Source organism: Oreochromis aureus, linkage group 14 (assembly GCF_013358895.1).
Source record: "Oreochromis aureus strain Israel breed Guangdong linkage group 14, ZZ_aureus, whole genome shotgun sequence".
NCBI lineage: Eukaryota > Metazoa > Chordata > Actinopteri > Cichliformes > Cichlidae > Oreochromis > Oreochromis aureus.
The window spans coordinates 1,701,908-1,712,073 of record NC_052955.1 but is presented as its reverse complement, the minus strand read 5'-3'; the positions used below and the strand labels follow the sequence as shown (position 1 = coordinate 1,712,073).

At 42.8% G+C, this 10,166-nt stretch overlaps 2 protein-coding genes across 2 annotated transcripts in view; both read left to right on the top strand.

Annotated features, from left to right (window-relative positions):
- Positions 1-10,166, top strand: part of LOC116314221 (P2Y purinoceptor 14-like) — a 15,459-nt gene that overhangs the window by 4,986 nt on the left and 307 nt on the right. The window lies entirely within an intron of this gene.
- Positions 9,728-10,166, top strand: part of ano7 (anoctamin 7) — a 19,580-nt gene continuing 19,141 nt past the window's right edge. Inside the window, exon 1 of the mRNA XM_039598317.1 lies at positions 9,728-9,784. The gene's annotated coding sequence lies outside the window, so the exon portion shown is untranslated. The remainder of the gene's footprint in view (positions 9,785-10,166) is intronic.

Sequence of the window (10,166 nt, the reverse complement as noted above, 5' to 3'; positions counted from 1 at the left end):
CTGACCTCCCTGGTCTAAAAAACACAGGAGAAAAGAAGGCATCTCAAAATAATCGGCAGCTCACCCCTACTTACTCCGCACCTCACACACATGCCCGACTTTATGCTAAAAGACTGTAGCTGCGGCCGCGCCGTCTGGACCAGAGGCAGGTGCATGGGAAGTCTGCCACACATCCCAACCAGTGCAGCTCTTCAGTCGCCCTTTTGTAGCTCACGGCCACCGCAGGAACCAGTCACATCAGGCCGGTCATTAGGTCCACCAATCACAGCCGAGCCCCTGCACAGGTGAATTTACATACATACGTCACACAACAGAGAAACCAACAGCACACGTAACACTCCCCTTCCTGTGTCTCTCAAATCTCCAACGCCCATCTGAATTGCAGCGTGAGCTGTAAAAACTGGCTCCTCCCCTTCCACACTCAGCCGTCACTTCTTATAACAGGACTTCAGCAGTGATGTCACCGGGCAGTTTGTGGGAAATTCATGACACGTCTTTCTTCTTTTCATTTTGTGTGTTCACCTCGTCTCTGCTCTTTCAGATCCGGCACTTCCTGCTCCGGTGTGATTCCCACTGCTTCTAACTCCTCCCTGTTAGTGTATTTATTCTGTTTCAGGTCGCTGATGTTTTCCCTCATATATTATTATTATTACAGAGCTTCTGCCTTCTCTCACTCCTCTCTAACATAAATCAGTCTATTTCATTGGCCACCTACCGGACTACTTTTTAAATATCACATTTAATTCCCTCAGAGGGACCCAGTGCAAAACTCTAATACAAATATAGATATTACACATATATATTGTATATGTGTAATATATGTAGCTCAACTACACAGATATATCAACAGGTTCTCATCCCTACGCGTAACACACTGTGACAAATCATCAGTGTGTGATGATCGTGGCTCAAGAGTTGGCAGTTCGTCTTGTAATCAGAAGGTTGCCGGTTCGAGCCCCGGCTTGGACAGTCTCGGTCGTTGTGTCCTTGGGCAAGACACTTCACCCGTTGCCTACTGGTGGTGGTCAGAGGGCCCGGTGGCGCCAGTGTCCGGCAGCCTCGCCTCTGTCAGTGCGCCCCAGGGCGCCATCATCAGTGTGTGAATGTGTGAATGACTGAATGTAGTGTAAAGCGCTTTGGGGTCCTTAGGGACTAAGTAAAGTGCTATACAAATACAGGACATTTACGCGTTGGGAATGACAATGCTCTGGAGATATAGGGCCGAGTAGAACCCAGTAGATTCTTAGCTCTACTTATCTGCAGCCTGTGACATCACTGATGCTGGTTCTTATCTGACTCGTTGAATCTCATATTATTCAATTCAATTCAGTTTTATTTATACAGCACCAAATCACAACAACAGTCGCCTCAAGGTGCTTTACATTGTAAGGTAGACCCTACAATAATACATAAAGAGAAAAACCCAACAATCATATGACCCCCTATGAATAAGCACTTTGGCGACAGTGGGAAGGAAAAACTCCCTTTTAACAGGAAGAAACCTCCGGCAGAACCAGGCTCAGGAAGGGGCGGGGCCATCTGCTGCAACTGGTTGGGGTGAGAGAAGGAAGACAGGATAAAGACATGCTGTGGAAGAGAGACAGAGATTAATAACAGATATGATTCGATGCAGAGAGGTCTATTAACACATAGTGAGTGAGAAAGGTGACTGGAAAGGAAAAACTCAATGCATCATGGGAATCCCCGGCAGCCTACGTCTATTGCAGGGTCACCTGGGGTCAATGGGGTCTAAAAGACACGTTGATGGTTTGGAGGAAGTAATGACTGAAGTTAACTCAGAAAGATCAATTGGAGAAAAAGAGTCTAAATGAATATCAATGGTACTGAAAGTAGCTGTAGATAATATTACATCTGTGGGATGATTATGGGTAATTTTTTCTCTAATGATTAAAATTTTATCTGTGAAGAAGTTCATGAATTCATTACTAGTTAACGTTAAAGGAATCTTTGGCTGACTTTTTGTCAGCCTGGCTACCAAAAATTAGCATCTGCATTTCTCCTCCTTTCCACACGTACTGTAACATTACAGGCAGTTCATGAATGTGTTGTATTCAAGGATTTTAACTACAGTGAGCAAAAATCTTTGAATGCAATGAAAAATATTAATAATATCTTAATATTTTCTAAATATCCATTATTAGAAAATAATAAAGTTCCTTTCGTGTAACATAAGCAACATTTTCGTGAAATAAGGGGAACGCTTCATTACAATAATTCCTGACTGTTTAACGGGATCTTTTTTGGTTCTTCAAAACCTAAGACATCCTCCTTCCCAGATAATCTCATGACGGTTTGAGCTGATGGATGAGCTGATGGATGAGCTGAGAACTTCATCTGCATGTGAGACGAGCTCCTTCCTCTTCAGCCGGTGTTGTGCCAGAAAGTTACTTTCAGTGTCAACCAGATTTTTTAAACTGCATAAATAAAGGATATATAAACTGCCAAAAACTGATTGCAGCTTCTTGTTACTGGGATGTTGTTGTTTCTCTGACTTGATTTCATTCATGAAGGAAACATTTGACATGTGTTTCATGTATTATAGACCAACAAGTTATTTACAGCAGTTTAAATATGAGCAATCAGTTTTTGGCACACCGGCCTCCTTCAGCTGCACCAACACTGAAGCCAGCTCGATGTGAGGCTGACTGCATCGCTCGATAAACAGAGGGCTTCATTCTCAGATACAAACATGTGTTCAGCACCTTACAGTAGAAATACAGAACAACGTTCTCCATCAGCAGGATCAGTGTAGAGGAAGTCTCCAAGAACTGTGCAGCTGTTAAAGTGCTTCAGACAGAATCAGGAGATGACACACGGCGCACCTGCCGAACTAACAGCAGGATTATAACTGTGTGTTTTTATTTAGATGAATGCACATTTAAAACTGAGGATTTATGAACCACACACACAGTTTCATTCTCATAATAGGACCTGTTATTTATTTTTATTTTAATTTAACGGGTAAGAAATGTTTGGTCATTTCTTGGTAAAGAGGATACGCAACTGTGATCATCTCGAAAGGAAAAGTGTAGACTTTCCAGTACTTGAACATTACGCCCATCAGGAAGTGTGAAATGTAAAACATGTCCATGTTCTGTTAAAGGTTTGACCAACTTTGACTGAACATGGGGAACATCATTATCATTAATGAACTTATTTATTTATTTTTTATGAACTAGATGCTAATTATTGGTTGCTGGGAAAGTTTTGGTGATTTACAGGTCAAAATGTTTGAAATGTTTATCCATTTATTTTACATTTTCAAAAACATTCAATACAGAAGAAAATATTTCTGCATGTCAACACACTTTAAAACTGTACAAGTCAAAGTTTAGTGAAGCGCCATCTCTTGGTGGCACTCTGTAATCGAATGAATAGACACTCAATGGCCTCTTTATTAGGTACAATTTGCCAGCAGCCAGTTTGACCTTCTTTTCCTCCCGTTCATGGCACCAATTTAAGAAGTTGCTGCAAACACTTTAGTCATATGCCGTCACAGTTGCTGCACACATGACGGCTGCATTCATGACTCTCCCGTTCCAACACATCCCAGAGGGGCTCTGCTGGATTGAAATCTGGTGACTATGGAGGCCACTGTAGTACAGAGAAGTCATGATCAGCCCTGCCACAGGCTGGTGACCTGTCCAGGGTTCACCCTGCCTCTCACCCCAAGACAGCTGGAATAGGCTTATAACCAGTAGGTGGGAAAATCCCAGCAGGTCAGCAGTTTCTGAAAGACTCCTTCAAGTCACTTAAATTCAATTCAATTCAATTCAATTCAATTTTATTTATACAGCGCCAAATCACAACAAAAGTCGCCTCAAGGCGCTTTATATTGTACAGTAGATAGCACAATAATAAATACAGAGAAAACCCAACAATCATATGACCCCTATGAGCAAGCACTTTGGCGACAGTGGGAAGGAAAAACTCCCTTTAACAGGAAGAAACCTCCGGCAGAACCAGGCTCAGGGAGGGCGGGGCCATCTGCTGCGACCGGTTGGGGTGAAAGAAGGAAAACAGGATAAAGACATGCTGTGGAAGAGAGACAGAGATTAATAACAGATATGATTCGATGCAGAGAGGTCTATTAGCACATAGTGAGTGAGAAAGGTGACTGGAAGGAAAAACTCAATGCATCATGGGAATCCCGGCAGCCACGTCTATTGCAGCATAACTAAGGGAGGATTCAGGGTCACCTGGTCCAGCCCTAACTATATGCTTTAGCAAAAGGAAAGTTTTAAGCCTAATCTTGAAAGTAGAGATAGTGTCTGTCTCCCGAATCCAAACTGGAAGTTGGTTCCACAGAAGAGGGGCCTGAAAACTGAAGGCTCTGCCTCCCATTCTACTTTTAAATACTCTAGGAACAACAAGTAGGCCTGCAGTGCAAGAGCGAAGTGCTCTAATAGGGTGATATGGTACTACAAGGTCATTAAGATAAGATGGGGCCTGATTATTTAAGACCTTGTATGTGAGGAGCAGGATTTTGAATTCAATTCTGGATTTAACAGGAAGCCAATGAAGGAAGCCAAAACAGGAGAAATATGCTCTCTTTCTAGTCCCTGTCAGTACCCTTGCTGCAGCATTTTGGATTAGCTGAAGGCTTTTCAGCGAGTTTTTAGGACATCCTGATAATAAAGAATTACAGTAGTCCAGCCTGGAAGTAATAAATGCATGAACTAGTTTTTCAGCATCACTCTGAGACAGGATATTTCTAATTTTAGAGATGTTGCGCAAATGGAAGAAAGCAGTCTTACATATTTGTTTAATATGTGCGTTGAAGGACATGTCCTGGTCAAAATGACTCCAAGGTTCCTCACAGCATTACTGGAGGCCAAGGTAATGCCATCCAGAGTAAGAATCTGCTTAGATACCATATTTCTAAGATTTTCAGGGCCGAGTACAATAACCTCAGTTTTATCTGAATTAAGAAGCAGAAAGTTAGCGGCCATCCAGGTCTTTATGTCTTTAAGACATTCCTGCAGTTTAACTAATTGGTCTGTGATACCTGGCTTCATGGATAGATAGAGCTGCGTGTCATCTGCATAGCAGTGAAAATTTATGCTATGTCTTCTAATGATGCTGCCTAAGGGAAGCATGTATAATGTAAACAGAATTGGTCCTAGCACTGAACCCTGTGGAACTCCATAATTGACCTTAGTGTGTGAAGAGGACTCTCCATTTACATGTACAAATTGGAGTCTATTAGATAGATATGATACAAACCACTGCAGTGCAGTACCTGTAATACCTACAGCATGTTCTAATCGCTCTAATAGGATATTATGGTCAACAGTATCAAACGCAGCACTGAGGTCTAGCAGGACAAGCACAGAGATGAGTCCACTGTCAGAGGCCATAAGAAGATCATTTGTAACCTTCACTAAAGCTGTTTCTGTGTTGTGCTGAGCTCTGAAACCTGACTGAAACTCTTCAAATAAGCCATTCCTCTGCAGATGATCAGTTAGCTGTTTGACAACTACTCTTTCAAGGATGTTTGATATGAAAGGAAGGTTGGAGATTGGCCTATAATTAGCTAAGACAGCTGGGTCTAGAGATGGCTTTTTAAGTAAAGGTTTAACTACAGCCAGCTTGAAGGCCTGTGGTACATAGCCGATTATTAGAGATAGGTTGATCATACTTAAGATTGAAGCATTAATTAATGGCAGGACTTCTTTGAGCAGTTTTGTAGGAATGGGGTCTAAAAGACACGTTGATGGTTTGGAGGAATTAATTATTGAAGTTAACTCAGAAAGATCAATTGGAGAAAAGAGTCTAACTTAACATCAATGGTACTAAAAGTAGCTGTAGATAATATTACATCTGTGGGATGATTATTGGTAATTTTTCTCTAATGATAAAAATTTTATTTGTGAAGAAGTTCATGAAGTCATTACTAGTTAACGTTAAAGGGATTGTTGGCTCAGTAGAGCTCTGACTTTTTGTCAGCCTGGCTACAGTGCTGAAGAGAAACCTGGGGTTGTTCTTATTTTCTTCAATCAGTGAATAGTAAGATGTTCTGGCTTTATGGAGGGCTTTCTTATAAAGCAGCAAACTATTTCTCCAGGCTAAATGATGATCCTCTAAATTTGTGACACGCCATTTCCTCTCCAGCTTACGAGTTATCTGCTTTTAGGCTACGTGTTTGAGAATTATACCACGGAGTCAGGGACTTTGGATTTGAGGCCTTAGTTTTCACAGGAGCTACAGTATCCAGAGTCGCACGTAGTGAGGAGGTAAAATTATTAACAAGATAATCGACCTCTGTTGGAGTAGCGTTCAGATAGCTGCTCTGCTCTATGTTGGTACAGGGCATTGAAGATGATAACAGTGGGTGGATTATATTCTTAAACTTAGTTACAGCACTTTCAGAAAGACATCTACTGTGATAAAGTCTACTCTCCACTGCTGTGTAATCAATTATTGTAAATGTTATCAGGAAATGATCAGACAGCAGAGGGTTTTCAGGAAACACTGTTAAATGTCCAGTTTCTATGCCATATGTTAAAACAAGATCTAGAGTGTGATTAAAGTGGTGGGTGGGTTCTTTTACATTTTGAGAGAAGCCAATTGAGTCTAATAACAGATTAAATGCGATGTTGAGGCTGTCATTTTTAGCATCTACATGGATGTTAAAATCACCCACAATAATTATTTTATCTGAGCTGAGCACTAAATCAGATAAAAGTCTGAGAAATCAGAGAAACTCTGTGTAAGGCCCAGGTGGACGATAGATGATAACAAGTAAGACTGGTTTCTGAGTTTTACAGCTGGGGTGGACGAGGCTAAGCATCAGGCTTTCAAATGAATTAAAAGTCTGTCTTGGTCTTTCGTTAATTAATAGGCTGGTGTGAAAAATTGCTGCCACACCGCCCCTCGGCCTGTGCTTGAGATTTCTGGTAGTTAGAATGACTCGGGGTGTTGATTCATTTAAACTAACATACTCATCCTGCTGCAACCAGGTTTCTGCAAGGCAGAGTAAATCGATTTGTTGATCAATTATTAAGTCATGTACTAACAGAGACTTGGAGGAGAGAGACCTAATATTTAATAATCCACATTTCACTGTTTTACTCTTTGGTTCAGATGTGGATACTGTATTGTTCTTTCTTTGTGATTTTTTATGTTTAAGTTGTTTATTGCTGGTTTTTGGTTTTTTTTTTGTCTTTTGGGAGCTGACACAGTCTCAATGGAGATGGGTTTTTGGGGGTAGCAGGAGGAGAGAAGCTGCAGAGAGGCGTGTAAGACTGCAACTCTGCTTCCTGGTCCCAACTCTGGATAGTCATATTTTGGGGGTTTAATAAATTGGTCCATATTTCTAGAAATGAGAGCTGCTCCATCCAAAGTGGGATGGATGCCGTCTCTCCTAACAAGACCAGGTTTCCTCCAGAAGGTTTGCCAATTATCTATGAAGCCCACATCGTTTCTGGGACACCACTCAGACAGCCAGCAATTTAAGGAGAACATGCGGCTAAACATGTCACCCTGGTCTGATTGGGGAGGGACCAGAGAAAACTACAGAGTCCGACATTGTTTTGCAAAGTTACACACCGATTCAATATTGACTTTAGTGACCTCCGATTGGCGTAACTGGGTGTCATTACTGCCGACGTGAATTATGATCTTACTGTATTTACGTTTACCCTTAGCCAGCAGTTTTAAATTTCCTTCAATGTCGCCTGCTCTGGCCCCTGGAAGACAATTGACTATGGTTGCCGGTGTCTCTAGCTTCACATGTCTGAGAACAGAATCACCAATTACCAGAGTTTGAGGCGGGTGTGTCGCAGTGGGGAAAAACGGTTAGACACATGAACAGGTTGGTGGTGTACCTGGGGCTTCAGTTTAAGACTATGCTTCCTCCTCACCGTCACCCAGCCGCCCTCTTTCCCCAGCTGCTTGGGGTCTGCCGGGAACAGCTAGCGGGCCTACGCTATCTTCGGCTGCACCAGCTACAGGGCCTGGCTAGCTACGGGTGAATGAAGGGTGCGGCCGAGTCTCCAATTCAGTAATCCTGGCCTCCAGAGCTGCAAATATGCTACATTTGTTACAGGTATCATTACTGCTAAAGGAGGCCGAGGAGTAACTAAACATCTGACACAATGAGCAGGAAAGTGCAGGAGGGACAGGTGAAGTAGCCATGGTGCTAACGAGTCGGCTCTGAGCTAAGCTCTAGCGAAACAGTAAAGAGACAGTGAGTGAATACTTTGGCTATAAATTAGGTAGTGAGTACACAGAAAGGGTGATTCAGATGAAGCACGTTAAGATTATACTATGAAAAGGGATGTATCAAAAGATTTAAATTAAATTGCTAAGCAGAAAAGCTACTCAGAAACACCACTGTGTTTGAGCAGGAACAGGAAGTGATACTCTACCACAAAGCGAGCGAACACCAAGTGACAGCGCCACCCGTTCTTCTCCATTCTGCTCAGTTTAAACTTCAGCAGGTCGTCATCATGTCTGCTGCCATGTGACTGACAGCCACAAGCAGCTGAACAGGCACATCGCACGGATGGATGAGTTTTTCTTTCTGCTGGAAGGTGGAAATAAATAAATGTTGTGACCCTGCACACGCTCAGATCAGAAACAGAGAAAGACAGCAGCCGTTGAGGCCTAGACTTCCCCGCTCCTGATCTACATGACTGTTAAAGTCGAACACCACAAAGATGTTTGACTGAAACAGGCAGAATTCAGATAAAACTCTGAGGATCAGGACACCAGGAGCGGATATGTTGCTTTAAGTACGTGAACATGAATGAAAAGATATATGCTGGTAAAAAAGGAGTGTTGTTGTTAAAGGAAAAAATAAGTGAGAGGTGCAGGAAGTCGAATGAGCGGTTTAAATGCTCATAAATGATGATGCAGACATTGATTCAGGCCCCACCTCCAACACTTCTGTGTTATTAACAGGTGTGATCACATCTGGAACTGGTACAAACTGGTTTTAATTAAAAAGTTAAATTTAATTAATGAGTTAAAGATTTATTTAATAAAAACTGAGCTGAGGATGGACCCAGCCTCTCTGGCAGGAGTCACGTCTGAGTATGGAAGTGAAAACTGAGCTCAGCTTTCAAAACATGAGTTCACAGTGGAGTCATTCAGTGAAATTATTATTTAAAAACACATTTTGTATTTTATTTGATGATGTGAAAGATCTATTTGTGACAACATGTAAATAGAAAGAAAGAAAGAAAGAAGTTCAGAGCTTCTGGTCTCAGAGTCAAACAGCTGCAGATTCTTCCTCCTGTTTAATCAACAGCACTCAGGCTGCTTCCTGACTGACACCGTCTGTTTGTGGGAGGCGCAAACACAGCAGGTGGAGACTGAGTGCAGTGCAGCGGTGTCACCAGCAGAGGGCAGTGAACGCAGAGTCCCCTCAGTATCTGTCCCAAATAAATCTCTGACACAGGGGGATGAATCAAATCACCCCTGACACACACACACACACACACTTTTCATTTTAGAAATAAATGCTGAAGCTGAGTGCGTGCGTGCATCCATCAGATTAGCCTTGTGCGCGTGCACAGTGTCAGACCAGTGAGAGATCACAATGGGAGCTGTGCACGTGTTAATGTGCTCGCGGACGCAGTCTATGTTGCCGCTCCTTTTGTTTCATCGCTTTTTTACGCTGGTAAGTTTGTTTTGGATGAAGGGGCGGGGTTAACGGAATGGGCGGGGCCTCTCCTGAAGTCAGCTCGCCCCTACAAACACGTTGATCAGCTGCTGAAGCACCAGAGAGCCGCGAGCTCACCGTCTGCGCGCACAGGTGAGTCGGACTCCACGAGACACCACACGTCATCCACCCAGATCCAATCGGTCTGATTGACCCCAGGTAAAGTCAGCTCAGAGAGAGAGAGAAGTGTGAATGCGTCAATACATAATCGATACTGTGATCAGTGACCCGTGATCGATACTCGGTGAGGGAGCTGTAACAGCTGTGAGCTCTGACAGCGTAACCCTGACGAACGAGTTTTAATCAATGAACCGCGGAGCTGCACGCGCAGTTACACACACGGCTGATAATCCGCCGTCAGCGCCGGTGAGGCCAGTGTTTCCATTTACATCGTCCAGTGGGATTAAAGTTATTCACGGTGAGGCTGTGCAGATAGTGTGCTGTAAAAGTCATAAGAAGTCCTTCACCTGTACAA